General features: G+C 40.6%; 1 pseudogene; it reads right to left on the bottom strand.

Annotated features, from left to right (window-relative positions):
* Window positions 1-8,907, bottom strand: part of LOC122429260 — a 10,489-nt pseudogene extending 1,582 nt beyond the window's left edge.
* Between the last annotated feature and the right edge of the window lie 5,486 nt (window positions 8,908-14,393).

Here is a 14,393-nt window from a genome sequence, read left to right as displayed (position 1 = left end):
TGTGTTTCATACATAAGTTTCTAAGTTTCCAAGACCTATTGAATCCTAGACTTTCAAGAAATTGAGGTCAATAGGGGCTTCCCAGGTAGATCTAGTGGTAAAGAACCTGCCTGCCAATGCAGGAGACAAAATAAGAGAAGTGGGTTCGATCCTTGGGTGGGGAAAATCCCCTAGAGGAGGGCATGGCAACCCACTCCAGTATTCTTGCCTGGAGGATCCTATGAACAGAGGAGACTGGCAGGCTACAGTCCATGGGATCACAGGGTCGGATATGACTGAAGTGATTTAGCAGGCATGCACGCAGGGGAAGGAAAGGCTTTAGATGAGACCATTGATATACACAGAACTAACTGAGCAAAGCCAAATTTCTTCACTCAGAAGTATCAGCTGCCAACAGGTTCCTTACCTTTCTGATTCCTAAAGTATGTCAACAGCCTGATCCCAAGGAAGAGAAGACCCAGAACAAAGCCCCTGACTCCACTCATCATCTTGCTCTGAGCAGAGTCAGATCATGCCTCTAGAAAAGAAGTCAGTTTTGGTGATCTCTATCCAATCCAACTTCCCTAAGCTTTGAGGATGGGAGAAGAAGGTTGCCTAGAAGAATTAGAATACTTAGTCATTATGAAAAAGAGATTAAAAATCACACACAGTAGCTATGAGGTTAAGGCATTGAACTCATTTAAGCATCACAACCCTGACATAAAGCCATGACTTCAACATTTCATGGATGTGGAGCCTGGGACTCAAAGATGTTAAGTAGCTTGCCTAGCATGACAGAGCTAATAAAAGGCAGCACTGAGACTGGACTCCTCTCATATCAAGAAGGTCCCTACATTGTAGAGGATGTACTCCTTCTCAAATAACAGTGAACCCAGAACAACAGCATTAGATGTACAAGCCCAGCCCAACAAAGGGGGCTGATGCCTTGGGCCATGGGGTGACCATAAACTGTGATATCATGGAGACTCAGGGCAGGGACACCTTTTCTCTGCCTGCCAGAAGAACTGTCTCACCAGCAGGTATAGGTATTGATAGAAACTATCAAAGCGTATCTGTAAACTATCAGAGGGTTTCTGTCACAAGATACCACAGAGCTACTCCCCAACAATTTGTGCTAAGAAAGAGAAGAGCATGAAGCAAATAAAAAAATATGGTGTGGAGCAAGGAGAATCTGACACTCAGAGGTAAGCAAGCCCCCTCCATGGTGGGTGAGGAACTTATGAGATCAGAACGCTTCTCACTCCATTCCACTGTGATAAAGCTCATCTGAATGGGGTGATCCACTTGGCAAGTGTAGACCTCTCCACTCTGAGGAACTGTTTCAAGCATCACCACGGTCTGGAAGGTCCAGTCTCCATTCTGGATCAGACCTGTGGAGCTCACTCCAGCCTCCTCTTCGTGGCCGTTCCAGAACCACCGGACTTCAACGTGGCCCAGATAGAAACCATTCACAGAGCAGACCAGGAGGCTGTGGTGCTGCAGGGGCTGGGTCTTTGCAGGATGCACGGTCACTGTAGGCTCCACTAGGAGAGAAAAAGCAGAGGGACTAAGTGAAGGAGACAGAGTAAGTCTCCCTGACTGGCTGCCTTTCTTCACTTAGTCTGCTGATCCAGATTGCAGACTTGGACAGGCCTCGCTAGAGCTGGCCATGTGACTAAACTGCAGTTAGTGCCATGAGCCTTGTCTTTAATCCTTACAGCATGAACCCATTAGATCTGAGAGATGTGAAGGAAATTTGTGGGTTTCTTTATCCAAAGAACCATTTATTCATTATTCAATTGAAGTGTTTACAATTTTTTGCAAAGCAACTGTGTATTCATTAATAGCACAACTTCTGTAGCCATGCTGCCTGGGTTCAGTTCCAAGCTCTCTCTCTCTTACTGATTGATCCTAGTGTAATATTCACATTCTCTGTGCCTCAGCTTTATGACCTACCAAGGAGGTTAATAATACAAAGTGATCTCTGAAGGTTATCTGAGGATGACTGCACCTAAAGTATGTTAAGCCACAACTGGAATTTAGCCTTCAATATGTGTTAGCTATATATTATTTTTGTTTCATTAGAGAGAAAATATGGTTCAAAGTAGTGTGGATAACTTAGGAAAGATTAGTAGGGTAAGTGTAGAGACAGAATATGAAATCCTGGGAAAGCCATGTCCAGGCACTCACACTTTAGAACATCTCAGTTTAGGGCAGGGTTTGGAATTCACTGATACATGGTCTTAATGCCTCATTCTTAACTCCACCAGCCACAATAAACACAGTTTACAAAAAAAAGAAGAACAACAACAGAAGAAGGAGAAACCTGGCGAAAAACATTTTTACAGTTTCACAAAAATAGTAGATTTAAGATCAATGGTAAACCATTACTAACATTTTCTCAGTCTATTACATTAAATTAAAATATTTAAATTTCTAAAATTGAAAATAATTAACTGAATCAAAATATAACCCACAAACTGGAGAAAATCATCAATGTGTTAATCTTAACACATAGAGAACCCATAAAATCACAGAGGAAAATACTAGGACCATAGAGATAAGAGACAATAGGTAATTCTTAAGACAGTAATAACAATTAGCCAATAAATATGTGAGAAATGTTCAAGAACCTTGGAAACAAAAAATTTTTAATTAAAAATTTTAAAAAGTAAATTTTAAACTAAGTATTTGGCAATAATGAAAGAAATATCTAACAAAAGGGAATTTAATGTATATTTTACCACTATAAAAATAAATAATATGTAACCACACAAATACTACTAACATTCATTATAGAAAAAAGTAACAGTGTGTTAAGTGGCAAAGTTATCAACATAATTCAGAAAGCTGGTTTCATAAGCATTTCAACTATGTAAAAGTACATATAAAGAAAACCAAAAAAGCAAGAAACTTAGACATAAACAAAGCCTTAGAATAATCAGAAGTGCTTCGGAAGTTCCCCATCTCTCAAGAATTAGTCTGCTAGCTCTTTGTCAATGAAATGCTTCTGCACGCAGACGTCTGCACACTTATTTCTGGGGGGTCAGTATTAAGAAGGTGTGTACCTAGAGCAAGTTGTGACTCTCCTCACATGCTCCCAATCCTTGAACATTCCTCACCTCTCCTCCCCCAAACTCTCCCCCCAACCACAGACACCTTGAAGTCCCCTCCCACATCTCTAACCACCCACCCACCAGTGTTGACTCCCCTCCTGCACCTATTTTCTCCCACAAGGACCATCAAGGATGCCTGGAGTCTCCCTTCTTCATCCCTCCCCCACCCCACACACACACCCACCCTCTTGGTCCTCCCAGATTCCAGGGTACTCCCCCCACCACACACACTGTCTCTTTCCCTTCACAATAACTGACTAAGTCGCACAGGCAGATGAAAGAAGAACCCGTGGGAGTTGAGGGGTGCCTGTGGAGCCAATGAGGCAGTCCTAGTGGCCCTCCTGCGCTTGGGCAGCCCTCATTGGTGGCCATCACGTCAGTTCCTTCCTGGGAGCCCACCAGGGTGACCAGATACTTCTGTTCCCACAGAGCATTTCATGGTGCAGGGCAAGCCAAGTTTCATTTCTCCAGGCAACATGCTCTCACAGGAACCCTCCTTAAGCATACTTGCTCATAATACAACACATTCACTGGGACTCAGTCTCTCTGTCTCTTTGTCTCTCTCTCTCTCTCTCTCACACACACACACACACTGTCCCCAGTCCCCTGGTTGCCCACCCCCACACTCACCTTGCCGCTGCACCGTGAAGCTCTCACCAAGCCAGTAGTTGTGTCTGCAGAACGTGTCCACCACAGCCCACGTCCACTCCACGAAGTCCTTCTGGTGATTCCAACTCTCAGCGAAGAGCCTGCCCAGCTTGGTCACTGCCCTGAACTCACCCACGTCGTCGCTGTGAAAATGCGCCAACTCCTTCTAATTATAGAAGTATCTGGCCAAGAACCACACCTGCTTAGTCTGGGTGGAGAAATGATACTCGGACTTGCCCTGCACCATGAAATGTGCTGTGGGAACAGAAGGATCTGGTCACCCTGGTGGGCTTCCAGGAAGGAACTGATGTGATGGCCACCAATGAGGGCTGCCCAAGCGCAGGAGGGCCACTAGGACTCCCTCATTGGCTCCACAGGCACCCCTCAACTACCACCCCTCAACTACCACGGGTTCTTCTTTCATCTGCCTACAGTGGAGGGAGGCGAAGGTGGGCAGAGGAGACCCCTTAGGTCTCCAAGTGGCTTCACTGGTTGACTAGAACCCTTCCAGCCTGAGCTGGACCAGGATTTTCCCCATCACCACTCTTCCCTGAAGCCCCGACAAGAAAGACACTCATGACTCCTTCCTCTCACCCCCACAAGTTCTTTAGCTCTTCCTCCAGAGTACTTACTTCTTTACTGGTGAGCTTCAGGCCTGTGCTGCCCCTTAGGAATCCAAAGAAGCTCAATATTTAGTAAAAGTGATGGGAAAAATTCAACCATACAGGGATTTAAATGAGAGTGAGAAATGTCAAAAGAGAAATGTGAAAATCTATAACAGAGAATTACAGGATGATCTAAATCACATTAGGGTGCCAAAGAAGTAATCTCTAAAGGAAGATGTGATGATGTGATATGAAAGGTTAAGTGGATATGAGCTAGAGGAAGAGTGGGTATGAATCTCAGTTTTGGGGAAAAGGAGTCACATTTTAGATAAAATAATACAATGAACCAAAATATGAAATAATTGATGAATTTCTTCATCAGTTCAAGAAATGACAAGAAAACAGTTCACTGGAGCACTGAGAATGAGAGGAAGGAGAGTAAAGATGAGAAATCACAGGGAGCTGGGTGTGTTAGGATTTTGGCTTTACAGAATCAATAAAGAGAAACTACTGAAGAGTTTTGAGGATATTAAAAGCAACATCACAATACAGGTCCACAATCCCACAACAACATTTCTAAATCAAAAAATTCAGAAAACCAGATTTTTTTTTAAATTGGTGCAAAAATCCATTTGGAAGATCTGACCTGAGGTTAGATGTGTCTCAGTTCTTATCATCATATGTGCTTCTATATTTTCAATATTTTAAACATCATACATATATGTATGCATATATTCAGGATTTCCCTGATGGCTCAGACGGTAAAGAATCTGCCTGCAATACAGGAGACATAGGTTCACCCCTGGGTTGCAAAGATCCTCTGGAGAAGCAAAAAGCTACCCACTCTAGTATTCCTGCCTGGATAATTCCATGGACAGAGGAGCCTGGCAGGCTGCAGTCCATGGGGTCACAAACAGTTGGACCCAACTGAGTTACTAACATACACATGCATAAATACACCTTTATATCATATATATGTATATATTTTTGTTTTATCTTTCTGTTTAACTGAACTGTGAAAATGTCAAAACAGAGTTAAAGAATAACCGTGTGATTAAGATGAATAAATGAAAAAATTTAGCAATTTCAATATGTGGATTAGCCACTAAGTCATGCCTGAGTCTTTTGTGACCCCATGGACTGTAGCCCGCAAACTGTCCTCTGTCCATATTTCCCAGGTGAAAATACTGGAGTGGGTTGCTATTTTATTCTCCAGGGGATCTTCCTGACACAGGGATCGAACTCGTATCTCCTGCATGGCAGACAGATTCTTTACCATTGAGCCACCTGGGAAGCCCTTTCAATAACATAAAATATACAAATACCACAGAAGATTGAAGCATTTTACTGAAAAATTTGTGCAGTCACTAATACTTATGACTTACAAAAGCAAGTTGTTGAAAGTTAACAGACTGTGAAGAACTCTTTCAATACTGAAAAACATTGCATAAAGTAAAAAATAAAAATGCAGAGAGTTCCAGAAAAACATCTACTTCTGCTTTATAGACTATGCCAAAGTCTTTGACTGTGTGGATCACAACAAGCTGTGGAAAATTCTTCAAGAGTTGGGAATACCAGACCACCTGACCTGCCTCCTGAGAAATCTGTATGCAGGTCAAGAAGTGACAGTTAGAAATGGACATGGAACAACAGACTAGTTCCAAATAGGGAAAAGAGTATGTCAAGGCTGTATATTATCACCCTGCTTAATTAATTTACATGCAGAGTACATCATGAGAGACACTGGGCTGGATGAAGCACAAGCTGGAATCAAGATTTCCGGGAGAAATATCAATAAACTCAGATATGCAGATGACACCACCCTTATGGCAGAAAGCAAAGAGGAACTAAAGAGCCTCTTGATGAAAGTGAAAGAGGAGAGTGAAAAGGCTGGCTTAAAACTCAACATTCAAAAAACTAAGGTCATGGCATCTGTTCCCATTACTTCAAGGCAAATCGATGGGGAAACAGTGACAGACTGTATTTTCTTGGGCTCCAAAATCATTGCAGGTGGTGATACAGCCATTAAATTAAAAGACACTCCTTGGAAGAAAGCTATGACCAACCTAGACAGCTTATTAAAAAGCAGAGGCATTACTTTGCCAACAAAGTCTGTCTAGTCAAAGCTATGGTTTATCCAGTAGTCATATATGGATGTGAGAGTTGGACCATAAAGAAAGCTGAGCACAGAAGAATTGATGCTTTTGAACTGTGGTGCTGGAGAAGACTCTTGAGAGTCCCTCGGACTGTGAGGAGAGCCAATCAGCCCATCCTAAAGGAAATCAGTCCTGAATATTCATTGGAAGGACTGATGCTGAAGCTGAAGCTCCAATACTTTGACCACCTGATACGAAGAACTGACTCATTTGAAAAGACCCTGATGCTGGGTAAGATTGAAGGCAGGAGGAGAAGGGGACGACAGAGGATAAGATGGTTGGATGGCATCACCGACTTTTGGACAAGAGTTTGAGCAAGTTCTGGAAGTTGGTGATGGACAGGGAAGCCTGGTGTGTTGCAGTCCATGGGGGTCACAAAAAGTCAGACATGACTGAGCAACTGAACTGAACTGAACTGAACTTGCATTGATTGAACAAGTTCAAGAAAATGGTGAATGTATACAACTGCCTAGGTTTTTTGGTAAAAACATGGTAAAGTAAACCACAAGGAACTGAACTGAAAGGTGAGTAAAAGTGTGGGTCCAGACTTTTTATATACAACACAGTGTAATCCAATGTTTTTAACTTCAACACTGCTGACATTTTTGGATCAGGTAATTCTTTGTTGTGAATGTGCTGTTTTATACATTTTAGTCTGTTTTCCTGAATCTCTGGCTTCTACACACTAGATATCAGAACAATCCCCCAGTTGTGACAATAAAAAATAGCTCCAGATATTGCCTAAAGTTGCTTTGGCAAAGGAAGAAGATGAAACAGATGTACTGCCTCTGGATAAGAATCATGAGGTAAACCATTTGAGAAATCAATGATTAAAAAAGAAAAAACACATTTAATGATGGTGTGCTGAGAATTGCATTTCAAATGGAACATTATATCTGTTAAAAACATTGATGTTACATGAAATATGTTTTTTAAAAATCTGGACCCAGTGCAAAGCTGTTTTTCCAGCACATTTGTTACTGCATTTGTTTGAAAGGAAGGTTTACTGATTTCTTTGCCTTGTCAACAAGTCAGTGCATGTGTGCTAAGTTGCTTCAGCTGTGTCCATCTCCTTGCCACACCATGGACTGTAGCCTGCCAGGTTCCTCTGTCCATAGGATTCTCCAGGCAAGAATACCGAGGTGGGTTGCCATGTCTTCCTCCAGGGGATCTTCCCCATCCAGGGGTCAGTCCCACACCTCTTAAGTCTCCTTACCGCTAGTGCCACCTGGAAACCCCAACCAGTCACTAAGCCATGTTAATTTATTCCTCACATCATCATCCTTCTTGATTTTCATTCCACTGAGCTATTACTTATATTTAGTAGCAAATTTCAGCCATAGCCATTTCATCTAGTACAATGGCCCAAACTAACTCATTTTCTAACTTTTGATTCCCTACTCTCAATAATACTAGTAGATATCAAATTGACAGCCTTAGCCAGATACAGAACTCTCACTTCTGTAATCAAGTTCCCTCAGCAAGGGGGAAACTAAGAAAAGATGACATTCTCAATTAGACAGTTTACCAAAACTGAACAGACTTTCCTAATCTCTGCCCCTTTAGGTATGATTGTAGGGAGGAGAGGAACCTGGATCAAACCATCCATGTCTTATTATTCACAAATCCTCTGAGGTCCTACTTGACAGACAAGAAGTCAAAAAATAAAGTGTGAAGTTGCTGCTCACTATAGCTTGTATGTATCAACCTACATGGTTGTGGTTAACAATGTTAGTCCACAGTCATGTTCTGTCTATATAGTAATCATCCCTCGGCCATGTGTCATTTAGCAAATAAAAATACAGTGTGCCCAATTAAAGATTCTGGATAAATTATTTGTTGCTTATTTGAAATTCAAATTTAAATATAACTGACGGTCCTATATTTTATTTGGCAACCAAAGCTCAACTTGATAATAAACTCCAGAGAAGAATTCATGTTCCTCAACACATGGCCATCATGTCTAGTACATAGTGTAAATCTTTGTGAAAATTTTCAAATAATAAATGTGAAATGAATTAAAATTTCCCCTATATATTGACATATACCATAAGGCACACTAATGTTACATATGAACATCAGAAATGTTACCAATTATTCAGACCCAACTTAGCCACTATATATAGGTATGAAGAATATGTCACAATTTTAAGGGACATGGCCTGAACACAGTGACAAAAGCTAGCTCCATTCCTTCCCCCATCCCATGATAGCTCACCCCCCTGCAAGATAGGCACTTATGTGGGGTGTCCCTGGCTTGGGCCTGCTGATGGATTCATCACCATCAGTATCACTGTCAGAGCTGCCATCTAGGAACCTCTGGGGAAACACAGTCACATCATGCTGGAGAACAGGAAAAGACAAGGTGTAGAGGAGCAGGGAAGTCTCACTCAGTAAAGACATGAGCCCTCCTCCACCCACTTTCCAAGTGATACCAACAAAGGGCTCATATCTGTGTTCCTGGATTGGGTGATCTCAGTGCTGGAGAACCAATCAGCACCAGAGACGGGAAGCATCATCAGTTGCTGATCAGAGAATTAGTATGAGAGTCCTCTTCTGAAACTTTACAGTTTCCTCCCTTAAAAGGATTGTTTTCATCTACTGCTTCAAAGGTTTGTCCAGTCACATATGAAATGTTTTAATTGGGCCCCTGTTGTGAGCCATCTGTATGCTGACCAGTGTATTATTAACATACACAGGTTTGACTTTTAGGATTGTTTCTTTCCTCTGCATTTGGAGAAAGAGCTATTTTGACAAATGTATGTATAGATGTGTTTAGAAGTTGAGGTGGTGGATAGAAAATGATTGCAAGTTGGGAGACTTTTAATCAGTCCTTTGTTGCACTGCAACTTAGTCTTACAGATTCGGGAAAATTACTTACCCTCTACAGTTCAAATGAAGGCACTGTGACCTTTCAGTTGCTTCAGTACTAAAAAGCGCTGTGATTCTGTGGACTCCTCAAGGAACAGCATCTCCTGGTAACTGATGATATGACAGAATTATAACTGTTGATTAGGCAGCAGCCTGTCCCTCCTAACAGCTTAAGATGTCTCAATAAACTAAAGAAAGTTTAGTCAATAATTTAACCTGAGTGAAAAGGTTTTTCAAATATGTCTCCTGATGCTGTCATTGACTTTATTGACACCTCCAGAAAACACATAGAGAAAGAAGCTTAAAAGAGACAATCTCTGTGGACTAGAAGGTATTAAAGATACCTTTGTAGAGTGCACAATCTAACAATGTGAAAAGGCCAACTGTCCAAATCAAAATATGCAGGGAACTGAAGAATTGATAAAGGACTTAAAGTCAATCTTTGGCACAATAACTCAGCTTTAGCATAATTATTATTTGTATGAAAATGTGTTCAATCTTATGCTCCCAATGCTCATTATGATTTCCTCATTATACTGGAAATATGTCCCCTAAATACATCTCCTCTTGTGCTTTATCCTAAGGAAAGAGATGAGAAGACCTTGCTATTAAATTTATCATGGTGTGTTCAAGAAATAGAACACTATGAAAGGAGACCAAAATATACAACGAAGAAAAGACAGTTTCTTCAATAATTAGTGCTGGGAAAACTGGGCTGCTACATGTAAAAAAATGAAATCAGAACATTCTCTAACACCATACACAAAAATAAACTCAACATGGATTAAGGCTTAAATGTAAGACCAAAAACCATATAAGTTCTTGACGAAAACATAGGCAGAACATTCTTTGACATAGATCATAGCAGAACTTTATGGATCTGTCTCCTAAAGCAAAGGGAATAAAAGCAAAAATAAACAAGTGGGACCTATTTAAACATAAAAGTTTTTGCACAGTAAAGGAAACTATTCACAAAATGAAAAGACTGAATGGTAAATAATATTTGCTAATAGCATAAATGACAAGGAATTAATATCCAAAATATATAAACAGCTCATAAAACTCAAAATTAAACAAAAAAAAAAAAACAAACAACCCAATTTGAAAATGAGCAAAAGACCTGAATACATATTTTTCTAAAGAAGACATACAGATGGCCAGCAGGCACATGTAAAATATTCAACATCATTGATCATCAAAGAAACGCAAATTAAGACCACAGTGAGATATAATCTCACACCTGTAGGAATGGCTATCATCAAAAAGAACTCGTGTTGGAGAGGATGGAGAGAAAAGGGAACACTCATACACTGTTGGTGGGAGTGTGAATTGGTACAGCCACTGTGGAAGATTTCATGGAGGTTTTTCATAAAACTAAGAATAGAACCCAGCAATTCCATTCCTGGCTATGTATCTAAAAAGAAAAGATGTCCATAGGTACGTGGATTTATCTCTGGGCTTTCTATTCTGTTCCATTGATCTATATTTCTGTCTTTGTGCCAGTACCATACTGTCTTGATGACTGTGGCTTTGTAGTAGAGTCTGAAGTCAGGCAGGTTGATTCCTCCAGTTCCATTTTTCTTTCTCAAGATTGCTTTGGCTATTCGAGGTTTTTTGTATTTCCATACAAATTGTGAAATTCTTTGGTCTAGTTCTGTGAAAAATACCGTTGGTAGCTTGATAGGGATTGCATTGAATCTATAGATTGCTTTGGGTAGAATAGCCATTTAAACAGATCACCAGCCCAGGTGGGATGCATGAGACAAGTGCTCGGGCCTGGTGCACTGGGAAGACCCAGAGGAATCGGGTGGAGAGGGAGGTGGGAGAGGGGATCGGGATGGGGAATACGTGTAAATCTATGGCTGATTCATATCAATGTATGACAAAACCCACTGAAATGTTGTAAAGTAATTAGCCTCCAACTAATTAAAAAAATTTAAAAAAAAAAGAAAAGAAAACACTAATTCAAAGAGATTCACGCAGCATTAACTATAATTGCCAAGGTATGGAGGCAAGTTTAGTGTCAATCAACAGATGAATGGATAAAGAAAATGTGATATATATAGCCAAGGAAATAATGAAATTTTGCCATTTGCAGCAACAGGGATGGAATTGGTGTGGTGTTATACTAAGTGAAGTCAGGGAGAGAAAGACAAATATTGTATGATAGCTCTTCTATGAGGAATCTAAAAACTGAAACAAACTAGTGTGTGCTTGTATGCTAAGTCGCTTCAGTCGTGTCCAACTCTGTGCAATCCTATGGACTACAACCTGCCAGGCTCCTCTATCCCCGGATTCTCCAGGCAAGAATACTGGAGTGGGTTGCCATGCCCTCCTCCATGGAATCTTCCCAACCCAGGGATCGAACCTGTATCTCTTATGTCTACCTGCGTTGGCAGGTGGGTTCTTTACCACTAGTGCCACCTGGGAAGCCCAAAACAAACTAGGAAATACAGCAAAAAAGCAGACTCACAGATACAGAGAAGAAACTAGTGGCTACCAGTGGGAAGAGGGAAATGAGAAGGGGCAACAAAGGGAAGGGGGTTAAGAGGTACAAACTGTTACATACAGAATAAATGAGCTACAAGGATATATTGTACAAGAGAGGAATGGAGCTAATATTTTATAATGTCTATAAATGGAGTATAACCTTTAAAAACTGTGAATTACTATGTGGCATACCTGTATCATATAATATTGTATATCAACTATACTTCAATTTAAAATAAAACAGAATGCTATTGAAAAACTATGTTACAGCCTTTATGATAGTTATATAATTTTAAACAATATAATTCTACTTTTAGGTTTATTACACTTTATGTGAATATAAATGCAATCTCTCAGATGCAGAATGAACTTTAAAGTACAACTCCCTGTTTAAAGTTCTGTGTTACTCTCCGACATAAATCACAGCAGGATCCTCTATGACCCACCTCCCAGAATATTGGAAATAAAAGCAAAAATAAACAAATGGGACCTAATTAAACTTAAAAGCTTTTGCACAACAAAGGAAACTATAAGCAAGGTGAAAAGACAGCCCTCAGATTGGGAGAAAATAATAGCAAATGAAGCAACAGACAAAGGATTAATCTCAAAAATATACAAGCAACTCCTGCAACTCAATTCCAGAAAAATAAATGACCCAATCAAAAAATGGGCCAAAGAACTAAACAGACATTTCTCCAAAGAAGACATACAGATGGCTAACAAACACATGAAAAGATGCTCAACATCACTCATTATTAGAGAAATGCAAATCAAAACCACAACGACATACCATTACACGCCAGGATGGCTGCTATCCAAAAGTCTACAAGCAATAAATGCTGGAGAGGGTGTGGAGAAAAGGGAACCCTCTTACACTGTTGGTGGGAATGCAAACTAGTACAGCCACCATGGAGAACAGTGTGGAGATTCCTTAAAAAATTGGAAATAAATTAAAAAAAAAATTGGAAATAGAACTGCCATATAACATAGCAATCCCACTCCTGGGCATACACACTGAGGAAACCAGATCTGAAAGAGACACGTGCACCCCAATGTTCATCGCAGCACTGTTTATAATTGCCAGGACATGGAAGCAACCTAGATGCCCATCAGCAGATGAATGGATAAGGAAGATATGGTACATATACACAATGGAGTATTACTCAGCCATTAAAAGGAATTCATTTGAATCAGTTCTAATGAGATGGATGAAACTGGAGCCCATTATACAGAGTGAAGTAAGCGAAAAAGATAAACACCAATACAGTATACTAACACATATATATGGAATTTAGAAAGATGGTAACGATAACCCTATATGCAAAACAGAAAAGGAGACACAGATGTACAGAACCAACTTTTGGACTCTGTGGGAGAAGGCGAGGGTGGGATGTTCTGAGAGAATAGCACTGAAACAAGTATACTATCAAGGGTGAAACAGATCACCAGCCCAGGTTGGATGCATGAGACAAGTGCTCAGGGCTGGTGCACTGGGAAGACCCAGAGGGATGGGATGGAGAGGGAAGTGGGAGGGGGGATCGGGAAGGGGAACACATGTACACCCATGGCTGATTCATGTCAATGTATGGCAAAAACCATGACAATATTGTAAAGTAATTAGCCTCCAACTAATAAAAAAAATAATAAAAATAAAGTTCTGTGTTAATTTACACTCCACCCCAGTTCTGATAAGAAAGCCTCCTTTATGTGCCTTAATATGTCTAGTGACAAAGTACCCTCCATGCTACAATTAAAATTCCTAAAATGTATTGAGCAATATTTGAGACTTTTGTATACAGAATTCACAATGGCATTTTACACATTTTTAAAATTTAATTCTCATGTCATCTCAGTGATTTAAGTACTCTTCTCAAAATACATAGGTAAGAATAAAATGGTTGTTGGAGGTTAAACAGCCTTTGCAAGGATACAAAGCTAAATGAATGGTGCACTCCTCATTGAGCCAAGTTACAGTAAGTTGTGGGCTTCCCTTGTGGCTCAGCAGGTAAAGAATCCGCCTGCAATGCAGGAGACCTGGGTTCGATCTCTGATTTGGAAAGATCCCCTGGAGAAGGGAAAGGCTACCCACTTCAGTATTCTGGCCTGGAGAATTCCTAGGACTATAGCCCATCACTTCATGGGAAATAGATGGGGAGACAGGGGAAACAGTGTCAGACTTTATTTTTGGGGCTCCAAAATCACTGCAGATGGTGATTGCAGCCATGAAATTAAAAGACGTTTACTCCTTGGAAGGAAAGTTATGACCAACCTAGATGGCATATTAAAAAGCAGAGACATTACTTTGCCAACAAAGGTCCGTCTGGTCAAGGCTATGGTTTTTCCAGTGGTCATGTATGGATGTGAGAGTTGGACCGTGAAGAAAGCTGAGTGCCGAAAAATTGATGCTTTTGAACTGTGGTGTTGAAGAAGTCCCTTGGACAGCAAGGAGATCCAACCAGTCCATCCTAAAGGAGATCAGTCCTGGGTGTTCATTGGAAGGACTGATGCTGAAGCTGAAAATCCAATAC

The sequence above is a fragment of the Cervus canadensis genome, chromosome 28 (assembly GCF_019320065.1).
Source record: "Cervus canadensis isolate Bull #8, Minnesota chromosome 28, ASM1932006v1, whole genome shotgun sequence".
Taxonomy (NCBI): domain Eukaryota; kingdom Metazoa; phylum Chordata; class Mammalia; order Artiodactyla; family Cervidae; genus Cervus; species Cervus canadensis.
The sequence above is the reverse complement of the archived record's forward strand: the minus strand, read 5'-3'. Positions and strand labels throughout refer to the sequence as shown.